The sequence below is a fragment of the Muscardinus avellanarius genome (genome assembly GCF_963383645.1).
Source record: "Muscardinus avellanarius genome assembly, chromosome: 1".
Classification (NCBI taxonomy): Eukaryota; Metazoa; Chordata; class Mammalia; order Rodentia; family Gliridae; genus Muscardinus; species Muscardinus avellanarius.
In genome coordinates, this window is record NC_137786.1 from 40775504 (window position 1) to 40794140 (window position 18637).

At 40.0% G+C, this 18637-nt stretch overlaps 1 protein-coding gene and 1 pseudogene across 5 annotated transcripts in view; one reads left to right on the forward strand and one right to left on the reverse strand.

Annotated features, from left to right (window-relative positions):
• PARP8 (poly(ADP-ribose) polymerase family member 8) overlaps positions 1–18637 on the forward strand; it is a gene marked incomplete at both ends in the record, with an annotated part of 200498 nt that overhangs the window by 33494 nt on the left and 148367 nt on the right. The window lies entirely within an intron of this gene.
• Positions 4021–7893, reverse strand: LOC308270465 (TIMELESS-interacting protein-like; annotated as a pseudogene). The gene is made up of 4 exons: positions 7829–7893; positions 7294–7359; positions 4658–5034; positions 4021–4442 (listed from the first exon to the last, which is right to left on the reverse strand). The product of its transcript is annotated as a TIMELESS-interacting protein-like (transcript).

Sequence of the window (18637 nt, forward strand, 5' to 3'; positions counted from 1 at the left end):
GAAGGAATTTATGTCTTCAAAACCAGCGCTAGAGAAAATACTCAAAGAGATTAACTACAAAGAAGAAATAGGTAACACTCACCAGAACCAGAGAAACAAGAGTTTCCATCCAACAGACAACTAAGATTGGTTATCTGTGGAGATTCATTATTTATGTTAGTCTTTTACCTATCTCTAAGTTGTATTGTTTGCCTTTATTGTTGTTAATTTTTAGGATTTCTAGTTGGAATATTAATATACCTTCAGATATAGCATTTGGAAATATTTTATCCAATTCTATTAGTAACTTTTAACTCTGTTTACATTGTCTTTGGATATACAATATTTTCTTTTATTTTTTAGGGAGTTTGTATATTCTTCTGTTGCCTGTGCCATTGAAATCATATCCAAGAAATCACTGCCAATTTCAATGTTGTGAGGTTTTATGACCCAGATTTTCTCCTAAAAGTTTATAGTCTTAAGATTTATATTTAGGTCTTTTATCTATTTTGAGTTAATACTTGTATATGGGATTAGGTAAAGGTCCAATTTTATTCTTTTCCATGTAATTATTATTTTTCAACAATATTTAGTTAAAAAATTATTATTTCCACCACCAAATGTTCGTGGAAACCTTGTCAAAAATAAGTTGACAATATAGGGAAGAATTTAGCTCTAGGCTTGTATTTAACTCCAATGGTCTATATATCTGCCTTTAGAACAGTACTACACTGTTTCAATTATTGTAGCTTTATATGGTTTGAAATCAGAAAATATATATCTGCTAGCTTTGTTCTTTTTCAAGATCGTTTTGGGTATCTAGAATTCATATTCCATATTAGGATAGAGTTTTTTTCTGAAAAATAAATATATAAATATATGATAGTTTCACCTAAAAAAACAGAAAAAAATATGCTCTAGTAAGAAAGAAAGCAAAAAGAAATATTGAAATGCTATCTTTAAATCAACAAACGCTTGGTATCAGACAAATGAAACTGTTATGTGAGATTATCATTTTTAATTTTGGATAAATTGCTATAATACTAGATGTCAACCACTAAGCCAAGCATGGGAAGGAGGGATGGGGAGAGAATGGGGTGGGGATCGGGTGAGGGCTGACTGGGCGATGTGTGCATGTATGTCTACAAAAGTTTGTATCCCACTATGATGTATGAATACAGTGCGCCAATAAAATAAAATTAAAAAAAATCTGTAAAAATGTAAGAATGCTGAATTTATATGAAAATTATGGGCTGGAAATACTGGATTGAGAATAATGTTAAGTGACAACTAAGGATTTATATATTCATATATTCTCTTTCTCTTCAACTTAAGTAATGTCATAAAAATGATAACATGCCTAAATCTAGTCTCAACAGTACCAGCATCCAACTTCTGCATAAATCACGTAGATTGTCAGAAAATGTAAGGGTAAACTAATGTTATTAGGGAGCCAGAGTCTGGAGCAGTTTCTAAGACTTCATTTGTGGATTTATAGTGTGAAGTTTTTTTTTATTTTTAATTTTAGTAGCACCTCAGTACCACCAAAAAAGGGGCATTCTACCTTTGTGCTACACTCCCAGTCCTATTTGTTTTTTTATTATGAAACAGGGTCTCCTTAGGTTGCTGAGTTTCACCAAGTCACTGAGGCTGACTTTGAACCCGAGATCCTCCTTGTCTCAGTATCCCAAGTACTGGGATTACTGACTTGTGCCACTATGTCTGGCTTAGAGCATGAACTTTTAAAAAATGCTTTTCATTAAGATGGCTATTGGGAGCCTGGTGTGGTGATGGTAGGAGGTAGAATGGCCCTGGGTTCAATCTCGAGAACTGCAAAAAAAAAGAAAAAAAAAATATATATATATATAGTCTTTTGCAAGTCAGGCACTTTGGAAGTTGATAGTGTAGCTTGTATTCCTGCCTCCTGGGCCTTTGCTGAATTGGGGTGTGGGATAGGCATGTTGACAGTGTCCTGGCCAGTGGTGTGCCTGTCAGGAGATGGGCACTTTTGGTTCTGCTCTACAGTTCTGTATTGTGAAGATGGCTCAAGTCATTTACTGTCTCTGTTGCTTCAGCTGTCCCAAGTACAGAACAGATGCTGTAGACTACTTAGCTATGAACTCCTTTCTCAGAAATGCCAACTTCATGATACTCAGGATCCTTCTCTTTGCATTTAGTTTTAACATGGTATTTGTAGTTGGGTAGAGAACAGGGTAACTAAGCAGGATGTCTAGAATGGCAGATCACTGTCTCTGCCCATGAGATCCACACAAGTGCTGGTGTCACGACCTTTGGCTTGCCAGAGGCCTTCAACTGCATGGTGGCGCAGGCCTGTAATCCCAGTACTTGGAAAACTGAGACTGGAGGATCACCGGTTCAAGAACAGCCTCAGCAACTTAGTGAGACTCTGTTTCACTCTGTTTCAAACTTTGAAAAAATTTAAAAGGTCTGGGAGTATAGCTCAGAGATAGAATCCCTTTGAGTTCAATCTCCAGTACCAAAAGGGGGGGGGGGGGCTTTCAATTGCTAATGACTGAATATCCAACTCAAGCTGGCTTAAATAAAAGGGATTTTCTTGTTTAGATTCAGTGGTAAATTGGCTTTCTGGGTTGATTAGCTCAGGACTTAATGATGTCTTCAAGGACTTGGTTGGATTCTTTTCCTAAGTCACCCGGCCTGTATGCAGGCCAGTGTTGCTTCCCAGGGGGCTGCTGCACAGCTGTGTTCAGCTCTCCTGGTTCTTCCTTTCCCATGTCCAGACAGTGGAGTTGCTCTCAGAGGCTCATTATGTTAGTCTTAAATTCCATGTCCCATCCCTAGAGTCAGGAGTCAGGGATAAAATGAGCTATTCCAAAATTAGCTGTCTTGAGGAAGATACAGGAATGAGCAGCAGGAACATTGCTAAGAAAACATTTCTAAGAAATAGATACTGGCATGGCAGCCAGAGTCCACCGGAGTGAGGATTTTTCCATTTCTGTTTCATACTTATTTTAAGCAAATAAATGTACTGTGCTAAGTGAGAGTAGTTCATGCTAACTGAACATCCCCAACACAATATACACTTCTTGGTTTGAGTGTGCACAGAGTGGACTTCCAAAACCACTGTTAGTATTTGTGTAAGAACCTCAAAGATCCTTGGTGAGTAGACTGTGCACAAAAAGAACCTTTTCTTGAGACAGATGACTTAAGGAGCTAGTCTGTTCCAATATGTGTAGGGTGAGTAGTGATGTGTAAATATTCTATTTTGGACAATGCTACAGTTTACTTAAATTATATGATTATTATTGTTTTTTTGCAAAGTACCTTTTTAAATTTCTTTTAAAAAGTAGACATTAAAAGACTGTAGGTATGGCTCAATGATAGAGCACTTGCTTATCATGTATAAGGCACTGGGCTAGAAATTAAAAATACAAATAATCATCACTATTTAGTACATATTTACATCTTAAAACATTATCTAATTTAGTGATGAGGCACTCATCACTAAATTAGATAATGAGGCTGGGGTGTTGCTCTGATGTACAATGTCCCTGGGTTCCACCTCCAGTACTACACACAAACAAAAATAGACTTAGCTATGACCAACATAATTATAAATACCAATAAATACTAGATTTTAAACAATCTGCAGCTGGGCACGGTGGCACACACTTGTAATCCAGAATTTGGGATGCTGAGACAGGAGGATTGCAGTTCGCAGACAGTCTCAGCTACTTAGTGAGGTTCTTTGCAACTCACTGAGACCCTGTTTCAAAAGTAAAAGAATAAAAAATAGGGCTGGTGGTGTAGCTCAGAGGTGGAATGCCCCTGGGTTCCATCCCTGGTACAGCAAAAATAAGTAAGTAAATAAATAAATAATAAACAATCTGCAAAAGCTTTACTAACCTAAGGATTTTCTCAGGAAGCATAGTAATTTCACACTTGCCAGAATATGAGTAATAGATATATTGTCTCTTCATGGTGAGCTGGTGAGCTAATTATAGAAACATTTCTGGCTGAAGCATAAAGTTATTTTTCTACAACTTAAAAAGATTGGTCCAGTTATGCTTCCTCTAACTTTAGCTCCTCCTCTTCACTTACAGTAGGGACAGACGTGCCATGACGTGTACTGTCTAGAATGTCTTTGTTTAATCCATTTGACTCTTGCTTTTGATCCTCACCAGCATTAACCTCTTCAACTGTCTGGGCCCTGGGTGTGCTCCCCGGCCCTCATTTTTAAGGGACTGACTGTTACTCAGTGGCTTTGCCTGCCTTCTCTCCGAGGCCATTTATGTCTCTCAATTCCTTGTTGCTCTTCTGTGAGACGTCTACTTGACTGAGAAATAAAAACTTCTCACTTTCAGATGACTTTGTCAAAAAGGGTTCTAATTCGGTAGCTTTTACATCCAGGCCATTGTTTCCCCTGCTTCATCATTATTTCTGACAAAAATCTTCATGTAAAATAGGGAGATCAAGTGAAATTAGTTTTTTTTTTTTTTTTTCGGTATTAGGGGTGGAACCCAGGAGCATTCTACCTCTGAGCTACACCCACAGTCTTATTTTTCTTTTTATTCTTTATTTTGAAACAGGGTCTCACTGAGTTCCTAAGGGCCTCACTAAGTAGCTGAGGCTGTCGTGAACCATGATCTTCCTGTCTCAGCCTCCCGAATGTTAGGATTACAAGTGTGCACCAGCACACCCGGCTCAATTAGTTTTAAACAGGTCTGAACTTCCTTTTTATTTCCCAGGTATTCAACTCTGTCAATAAAACCCTCTAACTGCGGGTTGGGGAGTAGCCTCTGTGCCCAGTGCTCCCTGTGTCTGATTAGCGTCTTCAAGTCTTCAGCCTCTGAGCATCTGGCTTGAGAATATTCCTTTTAACTGTTCTGTCTGGAGTTACAGGAACAGGTGCTCTGCTCCCTGCCTCTTCATCAGGCTCAGCTCCTTCACCATCTCTCTGGAGAGGTTAGAGGCAGGAAAGAAGGAAGTCTTATCTTCTACAGCTCATGATCTGGTGTGTCAAGCAAGCCATCCTGCTGTGGTTCTGGCATCTTTTCCTCTGGTTTCCCTCCTTTTCTGGATGTAATATTGAAAATAGAGTTAGGGAGTTTAGGAGGGAGGTAAAAACAACTGAGTTATCAGAGACCACTGCTTTATTCGGACCCGACCTGGCACCCTCTGGGGAGTCTGCCAGCTGTTGGGGAAGGACGTATGGGGCCCACATTATCTGGAGAGTTGCGCATAGTCCTGATCAGCCGGCTGAGTCCTGTGGCGGGTCAGAAGTACTGTTGTTTTATAGGCATTCTGATTCTCTTGCGACATCTGTAGTCTTGCGACCTCTGGAGTCTGCTCGCAATGTTTGGAGTCTCAAGGCACCCGAGGTCTCGCGATAATCCGCTTCTGGCTTCCAGGGTTCCGCCTCCTGTCCCAGCTGCGAGATCACGTGGGGGAGGGGAGGGACCCAACTTATCACTGGACACTCCTCTTGAATCATTTTTCAACCTGGTTATTAAGTATACAAGACTCCATCAGTGACCATTTGATTCCTTTATGCATCTGGCTTTCATAATCATCTAGTTACTTATTACTTATGTTTATTTCCACTTTCAGCCTCAACTCTGAGCTCTAAATTCCTCCTGTTCATCTTGTAGCTCTTAAATATCTCAAAGGCATGTACACAACTGAATTCCTGAATCTTTCTAATTCGATGAATGATGTTTATTCAGCTCTGCAGGCCAGAAACCACAAGTCATCTTTGATACTTCCTTCCCTCCAACCCCAGGCATCCTGTCCATTTTATTTTCTCATATCCCTTAAATCTATTTCTTCTATCTCTAAACCACTCCCCAACATTTCCTGAATTGCTCCAGTACTCCCATCCACTTTTATATTCCCTTCAATCTCTTTTCCTTATTATAGTTAGACGCAACCTTTGAAATTATAAAGCTAATCATATTCAAACGTGGCATAAACCAGGCGTGGTGGCGCACATTTGTAATCCCAGCATTTGGGAGGCTGAGACCAGAGGATCGCAGTTTGCAGATCCTCACCTACTTAGTGAGGCCCTCTGCAACTCAGTGAGACCCTGTTTCAAAATAAAGAATAAAAACAGACAGGGGCTGTAACTCGAAGTAGAATGCCCCTGGGTTCCATACCCACTACTTCAACACACACACACACACACACACACACACACACACACACACACACACTTGATGTCAGAGCTGAAGACAAAGGTACATGCCTGTAAACCCAGTATTTGGGAGGCTAAGACAGGAGAATCACAGGTTCAAGGGCAACCCTAGCAACTTAGTGAGACCATGCTTCAAAAAAAAAAAAAAATAGGGCTGGGTGTGTAACTCAGGTAGAATGCTCTGGTTTCAAACTCAGTAACACATGAGTGATTTTGGTATCCACTCGGGTGACCCCTTAATATACAGAGGCTCCTTCGCTCCTTGACCATCTCTGTGCTAGTAATGTCAAACTCTCCACTTCAGCCACCCAGCACCAGCTCAGGGCTGTGCTGTGACTTGCCATCCACTGTAGTGCTTCTGGTGTGTGTGTGTGTGTGTGTGCGTGCTCGCAGTACTGGGGATTGAACGAGCTACACCCCAGCCTCTTGCCAGGTTGTTGAGAGTCTTGCTAGGTTGTTGAGTCTGTCTTCAAACCTTCCATCCTCCTGTCTCAGCCTCCCACATACTGGCATGACAGGCATGCTCCACTACACCTGGCTATGTGCCCTTTTTCTAGCTGGCCTCAAACTTGGTGATCTTCCTGTCTCAGCCTCCTGAGTAGCTATGAGTACAGGTGTGCGCCAGTGTGCTTGGCTATAAAGTTCCTCAGTGTGTGATCTTCAATGGCTGCTGTGCCTTCCTATGTCAGATACTACATACATTGTTGCATGAAGATGAGACAGAGAGAAGCATTCGGTTTCCGGCTCATCTCTCTGTCCATAGTACTTGTGTTCTCTGTGCTTCCTTGACTTCCCTCCTTGGTGTTCTTTAGCTTTTCTTTTCTACTGGAGCTTGAACCCAACCAAGGTCACTCTGCCTCTGGGCTATGCCAGTAGCCCTATTTTGTCACTGGCTCTTTTATGGCTTTAAAAAACAAAGCAAACAAACAAACAAACAGGGTCTTCCTAAGTTTGTGAGGCTGGTCTCATGCCTTTGATCCTTCTGTCTCAGCCTCCCAAGTGCTGCGATTACACACAAATCAGGATTCAGAAGGTGGGAACTTTTTACCTCCTACTAAGTGCTTACAACTCTAAGGAGCTACTGATCTTTTATTCTGTTTGCACATCCCACCGGTACGGGGACTCAGTGCCTGACACGTTACTTGTGCTGATGTGTATTCCCTGGCTGATCCCTACTACGCACCTTTTTGTCACTGGATCTTTTATGGCTTTAAAAAGCAAAGCAAACAAACAAACAAACACAAAGGCCGCCTTGTTTTCTCATTGTGTTTTGCGCCTGCTCTCTCCCCTCCAAAGCAGAGGCCGGATATTCCTTCTTTACATCCCCAGCTTTTCTCTAGCTCAGCAGCAATCCGGCATTGCCTCCGGGTCTCCATTGAAGCAGCTCTCACTTTTCTGCGCTTGGTTGAAGTCCCTGTGGACAGGATGGAGCCCTGTGCTGGGGACTGTTCCCCTCGCCTGGCCTCCGGGATGGACACTGGTTTTTGCCTCACAAGCTTTGACTGCTGCTTGCCTTTTATAGGACTGTTCCACTTTCTTAAGTGCCAGCATAATTTAAGGCCCCCTCCTGTTCCCCCATCCTTACATACTCCACATTATCTTTAGGAAATCTTCAACGACTTCCTCAGGTTCACTTACTGCCTAGGTCACATTTTAGACATTCTCTTCCCCCAGTACCTGACTCCTTTTAGCTCCGTTGTTCCCTGGTTTTCATCCAGGCTAGGTTTTGTATACTCACTCATTTCTAGATCATTCCAACTTAGGCATTTTGAGAATCTTCAAACTCACTGCAATAACAAAGTAAAACTAACCCTCCTCCAGGTTCCTTGTGCCAATGAATGAGGCCATTACTCATCCATGTTCACCTGTGCCAGCAACCTGGTGCCGCCCAAGATGCCTTTGTCTCCCTCTCTTCTGAAAGACAATTAATCGTATTGCTGATTTTAGCTCCTTTATATTAGTCAAATGGTTACTATTGAATGGTGCCTACTTCCCATCGCAGGTGCCTCTACCTGAATTCCAACCACCACCATTTATTCCTTGAATTATTCTAAGAGCCTGGGTCTCGTCATCCAGTTTTGCCTCATTCCATTCCAGTCATCCCATAGCAAAGTAATCTTTAGGTATAAATCTGATCACATACTTCCTCCTCTTACAGCCCTTCACAGAGGCTCTCCCTTGCCAGGCAGTGAAATCTGAGCTCTTCACTGGGTCATTCTGAAGTGCTTTTGTGACCTAGCCTCTCCGGATCTTTCCTCTCTTTTCCCCCTAATCTCTACCACTTTACTTATACCATTTTTTTTTTTACTTTTATTTTTTATTTTTTGTATACTGGGGATTGAACCCAAGGACATTCTACATGACCAGTCCTATCTTTTATCTATTCATTTGAAACAGGGTCTCACTAAGTTGTGGAAGGCTTCACTAAGTAGCTGAGGCTGGCCATGAACTTGAAATCCTCCTGTTTCAGCCTCCCAAGGGCTGGGATTACAAGTGTGTGCCACCACACCTGGCTACCTATAACTAAATATTTGTTTCCGTCTTGCATGGGTTTCCTTCGTGTGGGTCAGTTTAGATGTTTAAGAAGACTTGGCCAAGATACTCGAAATTAGATAAGCATATCTCTGGGTGCTACCCCAGCTCCTGGTGCCTAGTTACCTGGGTATAGTGATCACACGAGTAAAATTCTCTATTCTCTATTGCCTTTTATAATCCTGCTGTGGTGTGAACGTGTCCCCAGGCTTCCTGAGTTGGAAACGTAGTTCACAACATAGCAGTGTTGGGGTGATGGGGTCACTAGGGCTCCCCTCTCACGAGTGGACTAATACTTTCAGCCCTCCCAGGTTACTTATTGCAGGTGTGGCCTCATCCTGCACTTTCCCCTTCTACGCAGCACAAGGGCCTTGCCAGGTGCTGGCGCCCTCTTCTTAGACCAGAACTGGAGCCAAATTGCCCAGTCCTGGGAATTCTGTTACAGAAACACAAAACAGACAAAGACAACTTCTAAAGGGTATTTAGAGTTTCTTTTTTCACACAGCACACTAACTGAGTTGAAGGTTTTGGTCAAACGTTTTGAAGGAAGGAATGAATGGTCTCGGGACATCTTTGGTCAAGACTATCTATGGGACATTCTCTCTGTCTCTATGATTGTTCGTACTTTTTTTTTTTTTTTGCAGGGGGGAATGAGGCTTTCTACCTTCAGGCTACACTCCCAGACCCATTTGATACTTTATTTTTCTATCTTCAGGCTATATTCCCAGACCCATTTTATATTTTATTTAGAAACAGGGTCTCACTAAGTTGCTGAGAGCCTCACTAAATAGCCAAGGCTGGCTTCAAACCTGCACAATCCTTCTGTCTCAGCCTCTCAAGTACTGGGATTATAAGCGTGCACCACCACGCCTGGCATTGTTTTTTTTACTTTTATAGGCAGGTAAAAATTAATTCGTTAGACCAAATCTTTCTAATCCATTAGACCAAATCATACTCTTGTTTTTCTTGTTTGTATTCATCTCTTGACTTAAAAATTCTCTCCTTTTTTTTTTTTTTTTGGAAAGTAGGCATTAAACCCAGTGACAATCTTCCCCTGAGCTAAACTCCCAGCACTTTTTATTTACTTAGTTTTGAAACAAGGTCTTGCTAAGTTGTTGATTGTCTCACTAAGTTGCTGAGGTTGACCTCAGACCTGCAATTCTTCTGTCTCAACCTCCCAGGCACTAGGATTGCAGGGATGTGCTCCGGTGCCCAATTTGATTTAAATTCTTTAAAGCAAGACCCACTGATTTTCTTCCTTCCTAACTTCTTTCAGAGGCATTGAACCCAGAGACATTCTACCACTCAGATACACCCCCAGTGCCCTCTTTGCTAATTTGTTATTTTGAAACAGACTCTCAGTAAGTTTCTGCATGGGGCCTTGAATCTATGATCCTCCTGTATCTACTCCTATCTGTCTTTCTAGATGTAGTACTAGCCCAGAAAAAAAAAAAAAAAGCGGGGAATTTTAACATTTTTAGTGTTGGGGAACCTCTCGGATTCATTCTATAAGTTAAAGATCAGAATTCTCAGAGTGATTACCAAACTAAAATATCATAGATGGATGTTTAAGCCAAGTTATTAGCTGATAATAAATGAAAGGAATATTTTACTTCTGAGCCAGGCGAGGTGATACATGTCTGGAATCCGGGAGGATTACAGGTTTGAGACCAGCATACAGTAAGTAAGGGACACCATGTTTAAAAACAAAGAGAGGGTTGGAGTGTGACTATGTGGTAGTGTACTCCTGGGTTTAGTCCCCAGTACTATTAAAGAAAATATATACTTATTTACATATGTATCACATACATACATACATATATATGTATATGTATATATATATATATATGTATGTATGATCAAACTCTTTGTGGTGTGGTGCTAGGGAGAAAGCAGTTTAAATACTCTCTGTGTTCTTCATTATTTATCTTAAATAGCTATAAATTCTTCTACTGATTTTTAAAAATTACTTACTTTGGTACTGGGGATTGAACCTAGTAGCATTCTACCTCTGAGCTACTACACCCCCAGTCCTATATTTATTTTTATTTTGAAACAGGGTCTTGCTAGTTTGCTGAGTCTCACTACTTGTGATCCTCCTGTCTCTGCCTTCCAAGTACTGGAATTACAAGTACGCACCACTGTGCTGGCTCTTTTACTGCTTTTAAATGGCATATACCTGAAATAAGACGGGAATGAGCAGGAGAAGGCCATTATGGCTCAGCCTTTTCGCTCCGTTCATTCATTCATTTATAACTACAGTTCAAAGTATTCCCAGGCATAGGATGAATCATAGCCTGTATTTTGAATCTGAGCCTTGTTCTGATGTCATTAGAAAATTAAATCTGTCCAGGCATCACCGATGATCCTGATTGCCTTAGAAGGCTGGACTCTCTCAGGATATAACATAGCTATACTTATAGAAGAGCGTGTTCGGAGTTTAGGTTAATATTATGGGATAATTTAAGCTTTTTTGGATTCTGGTATAATATCTATATTGTTTATGACTCTAGAGTTATGCATCCTTAGTCTGAAAAGTCTTGGCTATGCAGGAGAGTATGGAGAAGAAAGTAAAATTGCATATGGTTTCAGTGCCCCCCAAAATGTGTTGACACTTTGAGACATAGCCTTTCAACATGATTTATGTGTGTATATACACATATACACACACAACTTGCTCTCTCCCTTTCTCATACTTTTTAATAGATAAATAACTATCCTAGTTTTGCAACTAGACTTTTCATTTAACAATGTTATTAGTAATTGTAACCATGCTTATGTTATCTTTATGTATCGGACTTGATGTTGAAAATATTTATTTGTGGACATTTTGTTGTTTTTGGTATCCTACAGTGAACTAGAGTTCTTGTATTTTTTTTTGCACTTGTCTATTAATTCATAATGTATTCCTAGAAGTGAAAATTCTGCGTCTTGTGACATGTGTTGTGAAATTGCCCTTACTGAACTGACATCAATTTACACTCCTGTCCACTCCCTTGTGACTTTGCTCATGCAGAATATTAGAATTCTTTTTAATTCTTGCCAATTCCATGATGAGACTATAATTTGCCTTATTTGCATTTATTTAATTGATAGTAAATTTGAATATTTTAATGTTTATTTGCCTAGATGTGATAAAATCTCTTTAGGGAGTTTTATAACCATATTTTTTTGTTCTTGTTATTATTATTATTTTTTTAACTGTATTCTTGCCCTCTGTGTTTCTCTCTGTATTTTTCTTTTGTGGTACTGGGGATTGAAACCAGGGCACTCTACCTCCAGACCCTTTGAAATTTTTATTTTGTGACTTACGGCTCACTAAGTTGTCCAGGCTGTCCTTGAACTTCTGTGGTCCTTCTGTCTTAGCCTTGGAAGTCTCTGGGATTACAGGTGTGAGGCAGTTAGTACTTTTCTTCTTCTTCTTTTTTTTTTTTTTTTTTTTTTGAGAGTCTGGGGATGAAACCCAGGGGCATTCAGCTTCCAAGCTACACCCCCTGCCCTGTTTTTTTTTTTTTTTATTCTTTATTTGAAACAGGGTTTCACTAAGTTGCTGAGGGCCTCACTAAGTATAGCTGAGGCTGTCTGCGAAAAGGAATTCTCAGGTCTCAGCCTCCCAATGCTGGGATTACAAGGGTATGTCACCACCACGCCCGGCTCAGTTAGCACATTTCTTGAAGGTGTGTTTTCTGCTCTGCTCATCTATAAAATTGATGTCCTTGAGGCATTTTCTAGAGTGGCTTAGGAGCCTCAGTTTTAACTAAAAGCTGAGTACAGCTGAAGATATTCTAGAAATTAGAAACACAGGTACCTGGCTATTCTATGAAGTAATCAGCTCCCAAGTAAAACGGAGTGAGAATATTACATTGTGACAGATGTCTTGATAGTAATACTGAGTTGTCACTGAACTGTAGACGTGACCGTGACTTGACGGGGCATTGCCAACACTTAGAAAATGACAAATTAACAATTGAGTTCAGGTTCCTGCTTAATCCTTCAGGCCTTCTAACAGAATGAGCTAGGTTGTAAATGATTGTTGGGAGTGTGACCAGTTTAGTTAATTGAATATTTATTAGACACACTTCATAAAAGCAAATGGGTAAGTTCTGTAATTTGTGCTAATAATGTGCACTGATTAATTAACTATTATTATTGATAATAAAAGAGCCAAACCTTTGTATAGGCAAATCTTTTATGGCTCTTTTAAAAGACAAATGTGGTCATTTATTCCATGGATCACCGTTGTTTTATTCTTTTTAATTTTTGTGTTTTTATAGTTCAGCAATAGGTTATTTCTGAAATTTTTTCTTAATAATAAATTACTCTGATTTAAAAATAACTAAGCATATATGGAATTAGTATTCTCTGAAGCACTACAATTTGATTTGTTTTTGAATATGCAAAATTTAAGCTTTAGTGTACTTGAGCAATGTTTTTGTGATTTAGAGTTGCTATGGGATTTGTAAATTTCAGAAATTTTCAGTTGGGTGAGTTCAAAATCCTCCTCTACCAGGACATTATCTTGATATATTTCAGTTGAATTACTGCTTTGCTTTTGAATAACAAAGATATGATTTATATGAAAGAAATAATAGGCTCTTGTTAGAAATTATGTAAATCGTAAGTTAAATCTGTATATAAATACTTAGAAGACATACTTTACTAAAGGGAGAATAAACAAAGGAGAATAAATTGTGAGGAAAAGAAAAACTGGATCTAATTAATTTCAAATATATAATACAGCCAGAGATTAAGTAGAGTCAGGCCATACAGCTACTTCTCTGAGTTAATTGATCTTTTCTTATTTTATATCTGTTTAGATTGCCTTGAGCAGAAATAGCAAAGAGAAAATAGAGTATATCAAAATATATTTTTCATGTGGGTGAAACCTAAAAGTTTTATTCTACAATTAAATTTGGGTAACTGAGTTCTGCTTTGTAAATTAAATTTAATTTACCTAAGGTACCATATTTTAGTGTAAATTTCCAAAATTATCAGCCATAACCCTCAATTTGAAAGTATGAAAACCAAGGCAAATAGAATTACAATGACTTTAGAGGTTATCTGGTGGTAATTCAGGCAGCCCTCTTAGATACAAAAACTTCTGGCATCCTGCCCTCAAAGACAAAGAGGATTAGGGCGGAGCAGCAGTTCAGTTTGGTCACCTGGGTGGTACAAGATTAGGGCCCTAACAAGGGATGATCTGCTTTTTTGGCAGTACTGGGGTTGGTCTGAATTCAGGCCTTCACATATGGGTCTCAAACATTCTCGGTAGTTGCTTTACACTGAGCTAATCTCTCTTCCCTTTTTAGTTTATTTTTTATTTTGAGGCAGGGTCTTGGTAAGTTGCCCTGGAAGGCCCTGTGCTTGTGATCCTCGTTTTGAAAAGATTTTTTCTTTGACTTCACCAATACCATCCTCTCTTAGTTCTCTTTTGTTTCAGTTGTTCTCATCTCTCTGGATTTCTCCACTTTTCCACTCTTTATCTGCGTTTCCCTTAATCTGTGGACCCTTTAATTGACTGTAGTGTCTGCCATTTCTAACTTGCAAACTCAAGTGTGCCTCAGCCTTGGTGGACGTAACTTTCCATGCAGCTCTTGCCTGCAGGGTCTTCTCCTTCATGAAAGTGAGACCCAGTCTTGCCACAGCTGTCCTTCAGTAGGGCATTAAGAAGGACGCATTGGAAGACATGTTTTTATTTTTCTGAGTAAGAAATTCTTGAGGTTATGAAAAATTATGGAATAGAATGCCAAAATATTCCCTGGAAATCTTCTCTTTTATATTTTCTCTCTTGGCTGAACATATTTAAAAAAAGAAAATCAGTACTAAAATCAAGATGTTAATTAAGTTGAAGATATTAATTCTTGAATAAGGCTTCGAATTATTTTTTATCACTTTCTTGAGACTGTTGGTACTGATAAAGCTCTATCTTTTATATCATATTCCTATTTGACATCAGTATCGTACTTCAGCATATGGCTTATAAGTTGATGAACAGTGTTTATTTACTCAGTTATACTAACGATGAAAGCTACCACCATGCTTTACCAGTGGCACCTCCTTCCACCTCTCCTTCGTATCCTTCTGGTCACTGCTTATGCTTCAAGAAGGAAAGATCTCTGTTTCTTTCCTTATGATTTCATCAAATCTCGTATTAGAGTTGTCTCATTCCATTGCACCTGCAATGATGTGACTCCTGGATCAAAATATAATTTACATTTTTTTTTTCTTGCGGGTCTGGGGATGGAACCCAGGGGCATTTGACCTCCGAGCTACACCCCCTGCCGGGTCTTACTGGGTTGCAGAGGGCCTCACTAAGTAGCTGAGGCTGTCCGCAAACCACAATCCTCTGGTCTCAGCCTCCCGAATGCTGGGATTACAAGCATGTGCCAACTACGCCTGGCTATAATTTCCATTTTGGATGAATTCTGTGAGGACTTTTGGTGTCATGACAGGTGCATTATAGGTGCTTCATGGCTAAATTGGAGATTTAGGTAAGAAAACCATAGTGGACAAAATGGTATAAAATACTTCCTGCCGGGCATGGTGAGGCACACTTGTAATCCCCGCGCTTGGGAGGCTGAGACAGGAGGATCGCACAGGTTTGAAGCCAGCCTCAGCTACTTAGTGAGGCTTTCAGCAACTTAGTGAGACCCTGTTTCCAAATAAAGTATAAAATAGGTCTGGGAGTGTAGCCTGGAGATAGAGAATCCCCTGGGTTCCACCCACCAATACCCCCCCAAAAAATTAAAATACTTCCTGATTTACTCATCTGTCACTCCAGCAGGGCCATGAATTCAACATGACTTTTGTTCTTGAAGTGTTCAGGTTAATCTAAACCCTAAATGTCCCCTCATTTGTTTCCTGATAATCCTAGAGCATCTATGAATATTATAATTGAAATTCCCTCCCAGACTTTCTTCTATCCTTTTTTCATTCCTTACCGTCTTAGCACCTCTTATTACTGTGATAAGTGACCCTTATTTGAAGCCAGAAATTACACCTGAGAATTTCATATGCAGCAGAATCTTGGTGGAAATAGGATGATAAGATTTTTCTTCCTACAGCCCTGTGAAGAGCAGGAATAAGGCCAGTGACCCAATCACAGAACAATCAGTACTTCATCCTGATGATGCATTTGCTTTACCACTACTCTGAATGAAATGAAACCCACTGGAAGAATTAAAAGGGAAACAAGATCTCAGAAGGAAGCCAGAGAAGCCAGGAGTTCTCTGAAATATTTCAGGGCAAGAAAAGGATTAAAAAACTGGATATTTTAAAAATATTCCAGCTGAGATGAGCCTTAGCTTCTAACTAGTAAGTTAAAAATGTACCAAGTAGTTGAGTGTACCAAGTAGTTGAGTGTAACAGTGTATACCTATAATTCTAGTGCTTGGGAGGCAGAGACAGGAGGATTATAGGTTTGAGACCAGCCTTAGCCAGTTGATAAATAAAAAATAAAGAAGGTTGGGGATATAGCTTGGAAATAGAATGGCCATGGGTTCAATCTTCAGTGCCAACAACAAAAAAAGCAAAACAAAACAAAACCACCCAAGTAAATATATTTAAGCTTGTCCCGTTTGCCTGGGAGTGGGGAGGGTTAGAATAAAATTCACTTTAGTTTCACAGGAAAAAAATTTCTTTTGGGGAGTGGGAGCCAGACAGCCTTGCTTCATTTGAACTATATTGAAAAGAAAAGTTTTCCATATCCCTTTGTTCAGGAATTGAGGACACTGGTATCTTTGGCTCTTGGGTGTCCTGTTGGGAGAGGGTGATAGCTATCTGGATCTATGATTGCTTCCGTTTCCTTCAAGCAGATGTGTGCCTTCACCCATAACAGGGAGCTGTGCAGGTGGTGCTGAATATGTGTGTGTTGAAGGACTGACAGTGTACATGAAACTCTGAGAAGTACTCGGTTCCTCCTTTGGTTAAGAACGTTAGTAGGATGAATCTTGGCAGATGGGAATCTTCAGAAACGTCACAGTACAAAAGTTGGTTAAGACTTTACCGTTTCCAAAGTGTTCATACATACATTTTCTGAGAAATTTTATTTCCATAGCTGCCTCAGTTTCCCAATTAGATTGAGCAGAGCAGTGTGAAGAGGTAGTAAGATCAAAGTTATATTTATATAGCCACCTTCATGCCAAGACATCATCAGCAACTTAGATCTCCTCCCACATGTAGTCATAGGGACGATTGTGGGTTACTCAGTCATTACAATATCATCTTATCAACATGATAAAAACAGGTGTGTGCTATGCACTGAATATCAGATTGTATGTCTCCTGAATTGAGGTAAGGGTTCAGATTCAGAAGATCTAGGGTGGGACATGATGGGAGGGACTTATTTTTAATAAGTGTCTAAATGAACCCAGGATCATCTAGGGAAGGTCCTTCCTTTTGGGAAGGATCAAGTTGCTAAAGACATAAAGTCTTAGGCTGTGGTTAAGGCCTCTCACTGGTCTTTCTGTAGATGATACTTTTCCTTTTTGTTTGTAGGTACTGGAGATTGAACATACATACAGATATTTTATCTCTCAGCTTCACCCCCAGTCCTTTTATTTATTTTTATTTTGAAACAGGGTCTTGCTAAGTTCCTGAGTGTCTCCTTAATTAGCTGAAACTGATCTCAATCTATGATTCTCTGGTCTCAGCCTCCCAACCAAGTATGAGTTTACAGGCCTGTGCCATGATACTTTTTTTTTTTTTTGTACCTGGGATGGAACCCAGGGACAGTCTACCTTTGAGCTTACCCCCAGCCCTATTTTTTTTTTATTTATTCTTTATTTTAAAACAAGGTCTCACTAATTTGTAGAAGGCCTCACAAAGTAGTTGAGGCTGGCCACGAACCCATGATCCTTCTCTCTCAGCCTTCCAAGTACTAGGATTACAAGTGTGTGCCACCATACCCAGTTTGGCTGATATACATTCATTAACATGCCAAAGGACAGACACCCTGACTTACAGAACCTGGCTGTTGGGAGCAGCAGACCTCCAGGTCCTAAGATCAATAAGTCATATCACACATGATTTGTGTCTTTCCAAAATGTCATGAAGTTTAGTCAACACTTGATGGTTAAAGTACACAGAAACTTATCAGGAAATTTCTCTAAGTAAAGTTAAGCTAAGTTCAGATACTGGGTGGCTGCTTTGCCAAAGCCAGTTAACTACGAATGAGCATCAAACAATACACTCCACACTAGCAAATCTGACAGTTTAGGTTGAGCAAGTATATGCAGACAAATACACTTCAAATACTTAACAGATAATCAGTTACAAACACGCCTGGGAAAAAGGGATAATGAACCAAGTCCAGGAATGGAAGAGGAGATTCTGAAGCTGGTCCAGGTGCTAAGAAGGCTGCAGAGTCGCACTGTTCCTGGTCAGCAAAGAGCAAGGCCGAAGTGAAGCCACTAGTTTGAAGCCAGGCACACAGTAAACTTTTTCTGAAATAAGCAATATCTCAACGTGCTGTCACAACAGCTGCTCTTTTACAGGGTTCCTGTAAGCTTCTGTAGGTGCTGTCAATTGTACTTGACAGGCTTAACGAACCTTACCAGACACTTGTCATGTCCACAAATGTATTGATGACCTAAGTCTGTCAGACGCAGGAGCAGGTTTGTGATTCCCAGGGTCTGTGATCCACTGTAGCACAGTGTGTTGGTCTAAGCCATAGGCTGACATGTCAAAACAGGTGGCTTGAGGAGTTTGTTGCTTATGTCCCATGCTCTGCACACTGCCTTATTGAGACTTAGTGAAACACATCAAACTTAACATATTCATTTCTAAAAGTCCAACTTAGGTATTAGGGTAAGAAAATTTAGGCTTTTATTTATTCTATTTAAAAATTTTTTTTATTGGTGCATTGTAGTCTCACATCTTAATGGAGTACAAGATGGTTGAGACATACATGCACACACCACGCAGTTAGCCCTTACCCAATTGCCACCCCATTCC